This window comes from Drosophila sulfurigaster, chromosome 2L, assembly GCF_023558435.1.
Source record: "Drosophila sulfurigaster albostrigata strain 15112-1811.04 chromosome 2L, ASM2355843v2, whole genome shotgun sequence".
Classification (NCBI taxonomy): domain Eukaryota; kingdom Metazoa; phylum Arthropoda; class Insecta; order Diptera; family Drosophilidae; genus Drosophila; species Drosophila sulfurigaster.
In genome coordinates this window covers 1201956-1207218 of record NC_084881.1, presented here as the reverse complement: position 1 = coordinate 1207218, position 5263 = coordinate 1201956, and the positions used below count along the sequence as shown (strand labels likewise).

General features: G+C 35.6%; 1 long non-coding RNA gene across 3 annotated transcripts; it reads left to right on the top strand.

The window, feature by feature from the left end:
• Positions 1-2416: 2416 nt before the first annotated feature.
• LOC133844856 (uncharacterized) lies at positions 2417-3239 on the top strand. 3 transcript variants are annotated; one of them, XR_009894647.1, is made up of 4 exons: positions 2417-2487; positions 2550-2765; positions 2848-2960; positions 3046-3239. It is a non-coding gene; the product is annotated as an uncharacterized LOC133844856 (long non-coding RNA). The 3 variants fall into 3 exon arrangements; XR_009894643.1 differs by having other exon boundaries at positions 2550-2960; XR_009894644.1 differs by having other exon boundaries at positions 2550-2969.
• Positions 3240-5263: the final 2024 nt, after the last annotated feature.

Below are 5263 nucleotides of genomic sequence, written 5' to 3'. Positions count from 1 at the left end.
CCTCTGGGGAGTTTCCAACTTCGCTCACATCCTTGCCCCCTCCGTCCCTGGTGCTCGGCACTGATGTGTATCCTCACATCATTCAACATGGCATCCTGCCGAGCACCAACGATTTGCCAATGGCCCAGAATTGGATTCTGTCCGGTCCATGTGCACAATAAATCCGTTTGCAACTCATTGCAAGGGGGGGAGGATGTTGATGCCAGATGATGGCAGGAGTGACCACTCAAAACAGCTGACAGTGTGGTCGCGATCGATTGATATCGATAGCGACAAAGTTAGTATACTGTGCGTGTGACCTTGTCACACGCGCAGTCACACTGATCTAGTTTATCCTCATGTTGGTCACCCTGCCCACTTTTAGTGCTTTTTCATATAACATATGTTCTACTATTCTGACCGGCACAACAAGTGTACATTTTTCCAAGTGCAATAAAATAATTGTAAAATTACAAATTCCAACAATTCGAAAAGTTAAAGTGTTATTATTATTCTATACACAAGCATCAACAGCCGAGACGATATAGTCATGCCCGTCTCGTCTGTCCGTCTGACCTAGATCTCAGAGGCTATAAAATATAGATTTAACGACAGCACTTGTTATGTTTGCACGCAGATTAGTTTTAAATTTTTGCCACGGGCACTTCCGGCCTCGCAAATTGGCAACAATAGAATAACACGACAAGAGTCGCAATTTTTGTCCCATTAAATAATAACTATTGCTTAAAATTTGGTTGCGATCAGATAAAAAGTGTAACAGTTCTTTAAGAAATACTTTTGTATTACATACTTTTGTATGGGCAAAATCCTACCTACTTACTACGGGTCTTAGTTGACAATTTGGTGTATTTTGAACTCTATGGCATATTTTGAATGTGGTATTATATCAATATACCAAATACCTAATTTGGTATATTTTTATTATTGTTCCGTATATATGAAAATGAATACCGCACTATTGCTTTGTCTTTTTTTTGCACACTATAAATGCAGAAATTCGGACTTTAAATGCAGAAGTGCCAAAGGCTATGTAGTATATATACTATATAGTATATACTTACATATAGTAAGAATATTAAAATACTGTATTTTTGTTACACGATTTACAGCTTCATAATATTGGCTGTTTGGACTGTAAGTTGATACTTAATCAGTAAGTAATTAGGAACAATCTTTCTAATTCTACCACATTAGAATAATAATATAAAAAGATCAAAAAGATAAAGTACTATAATTCAAGGAGTAGATTGTGAAATATTGGATATGGGGTGATCTACAGGGATTGACAAGTTTTCAAGCGAATCTGCTCTAAAACTTCATTTAAGGTCGAAAAATTGTCTCAGCTTTTGTCTGTCTAAGACTCTATACACCTTCAAGGTGCCTCCCAGATTTGAATATTATTTGAAATCAGTTAATTAATTCATATGCTTAATAAATAGTAAAAATGCACTTCATAATCACCGTATTGACGATCTATGAAATTTTAATTATATATTTGCTGTTTATTTTAGATTTATAACGGACCGAAATAGACTTAGTCACGTGGATTAGTCGCAGAAAATTAAGATCAGAAAAAATTATATATGAATGTACATTATTATATAAGGCGTTTGCAATATTCTGACTAATAACATTTGAGAATATTATGTAATGCAAATAAATATAAATGAAACTTTTATACTTCAATTCTTTGGTTGTGGAAAAAATTTCTAATCTAATGTGTTCGCGTCTTTTTACTGAATGCAAATGCAGCCGAGCCAACAAATTTTTGATTCCTTTACCGAATTATGAAACTCTACTTCATATTCCAATGCAAGACTCGAGTGTGCTCGAAAAGCAAAACAGCGCGGTATTATTCTTAAAATATACCAAATCAAAATAACAAACAATTCTAAATATTCTAAAGGCTATAATTGGTATATCAATATAGTAATACATTCAAAATATACCATAAAGTACAAAATACATCAGAAAGTCAACCAAAGCTACTAAGACCCATAGTCTGTAGGCGTTTTTCCCGATACAAAAGAATTTCTTAAATGACTTCTATATTTTCTATCTGATCGCTTCCAAGTTTCCCAATTTGCGGAGGGGAACTGGGCGTTGAAAAAATTTGAAACAAACATAACAAGTGCTGTCCAAAAAATTATATCTCTATCTCTTATAGTCTCTAAAATCTAGGTGTTAATACAGTCGGACGGACGGACGGACGGAGAGACGGACACGGCTGAGTCGTCTCGGTTGTTAAAACTGCTGTCACAATGCTATAATACCCTTGTATCCTATGGGTAGCGGGTATAAGAATATTATTTTAAAATCTATAAGAATGAGAAAAGAAAAGGATATGTAATGCTTGCTGATCAATTTAATTAAAGAGCTGCGTACTTCATATTTTGCTTTTAACTTTATTATTAACTAAAGTTGGCTTAGAATTTTGTATCTCTTTTCCGTTCAATTGAAATAATGTAGATAATCATATTGGTTGCGGTTAGTTGATAAATTTGTAAATTATACAATGCATAAAACTGATTAGATTTGTTTTTTTTCAGTTTAATTTTGTAGTCAAGCACATCCATAAAAGGTCAAATTTATTAACACGTAATGGTAATATTCAAGAATGTCCACTAAAAAGTAGCCACATCATCTGCAACTCCAACAACAGCCGAATCGATGAAGACATGTCTGTGTCAACGCTTCAATAGCGAATTTTATTTGAAAAGCGGACAATATAGCTGAAACACTGACCTAGTTTTCGGCACAACAGGGTTTATTGCACATCTTCCCTTTTTCCTCTAATATTAACAATTTGTTCAGACATCGTCGTAAAACCTTTCCCTTCCAATATAGCGATGGACTGAGCCACAGACATTCGTGTGCCAGGCTCAGCATATCAAAATCACCTAGATTTTTCCTCGAAAGAATCATAAATGCGTTCTCGTCTAACTGTGCGTTATTTGAAGGTAATCTAGGTATACATACATTTTTTATTTTTTTTCGTTCTCTTAACTCTTTTAAACTTGTTAAAATCATATTCATTTATTTTAGATTGTAGTCAGTTGGGCTAATGCAACTCAACAATTTCTGGTAGAGCCCTTACAAAACAAATGTTCAGAACAGTGACTGAGCAGAATCCTGAATTTAAGAATTTAAGCAGTGGACACTTTACTGAACAAACTCTCGAAAAGTTATTACGTGACATATCACCCAATATATTATAGAGTATTTGACCATTAGCAGGATATTTGGCACTTAGCATTAATTCATTAATAATAAAAATAAAATGTTTTTTTTAGAAATTTCAATTTACATACCCCCTAATCAAATAATAATTTTAAACGTGGCACAGTGGGCATACAATTATTGTATACATAGTTATATGATATACAATTTACATGATTCAGTTATCCCATTAAAATTAAAAATTAAAAGTAAACTTAAATTTATAAATTTTAAAAAATATATGCAGAAAATGTCATTAGTGAGACAACAACCATGAAGATGCGCTTAACATGTATTTATCTACAAAAAGATGAATGCGATCAACGAGAGGCGTCCAGGTCTTCCAAGAGAAAAAGGCCAACCTTTAAAAACAATGAATGTTTTTCTGGGAGAAGGAGCGGCGAGCATCTGAAATTCGCTAAGTCAACCCAACCGCTGGAGGTTCGATGTAGTAGCCTCGCTAGTGTATCACCTAAAGAAATCACCTAATTTCTTGCGATCGACTTGGGCCCGGTTCAGGTTAAAAATTGGCTGACTGTACATAATTACAGATAAAACAGTCAGAACTGGCTACAGTCCTCCGTATTCTCTATGACAAGAGTCCGCAAATAATAAATTCACAAGTTACAATTTCTGTATTTCTGTAATTATGAATAAAGCTGACATATTATGTAAAATAATGTTACAGAATGTCAAGAATCATTAAACATGCATTTTATTTTCCATTCCTCTGACTTTTCTCTCAGTTTGTTACAATATAGTATGTGTAAATCGAGTAGAACTTCTTTAAGAGCTGAACAGTATCAATTAAAATGTCTGTCCCATTTTCTTGCCAAAGTGCAAAGAAAACTCGGCGTTTTTACAGCAACATTTAGGGAACATGTGCCGTCAGCAACCTCATAACAAATTTTATGATCCTGCAGTTCAAATCATGAATCCACGATCTGGTCAATTGAATAGCAGCGATAAAGCCAAAAGTTACATTTACGATTGCAATCGATTGTTTGAAGATACAAATTCTTCTAAATAGTGTGAGATTTTGTTCATAATACACTTTGGTACAAATGTACCAAAACTGGTACATTTTTTATGCGTTGGTACATTGGATCACTTTTTTTCATTTTGGTACATTCTCAATATACCAATACGTCGATTTGCGACGTATTGTGTCAATTGAGAAAATATGTATGCGCCAATCTAAGGTCTATCACTATGTTACGTAAACAGTTATATTAGGTTGGCCAAAAAGTCTTGCGGTATTTCCGATAGGTGTCTTTGCAAGCGCGTAGTTCTAGTTCTATTCGTCGCATCGGTTCATGCTATACCTTTTTGGAAAGCTCTTTTCACGCGCTAACACGTGTTTGATTTATTTTTTTTTGTTTTGATTCGTTCGTGAATTATAGCGTCACAAACATGGAGAAAAATAAAGAGAAAATATGGCATATTTTACAGTTCTACTACGATAAAGGCAAAAATGCAACTCATGCTGCCAATAAAATTTGTGCAGTTTATGGACCCGATACAGTTTCCATTTCCACCGCACAACGATGGTTTCAACGTTTTCGTTCTGGTGCAGAGGTGGTCGAAGATGCGCCACGGTCCGGAAGGCCTGTCGTCGAAAATTGCGATAAAATCACCGAATTGATCGAAAGAGATCGGCATAGTAGCACCCGTAGCATCGGCCAAGAGCTTGGCATGAGTCATCAAACCGTTTTAAACCATTTGAAGAAGCTTGGATTAAAAAAAAAGCTAGATGTATGGGTGCCACACGACTTGACGCAAAAAAACATTTTTGGCCGTAGGGATGCATGCGAATCGCTTCTGAATCGCAACAAAATCGACCCGTTTTTGAAGCGGATGGTGACTGGCGATGAAAAGTGGATCACTTACGATAACGTGAAGCGCAAACGGTCGTGGTCGAAAAGCGGTGAAGCTGCCCAGACGGTGGCCAAGCTTGGATTGACGGCCAGGAAGGTTCTTCTGTGTGTTTGGTGGGATTGGCAGGGAATCATCCACTATGAGCTGCTCTCCTATGGTCAAACGC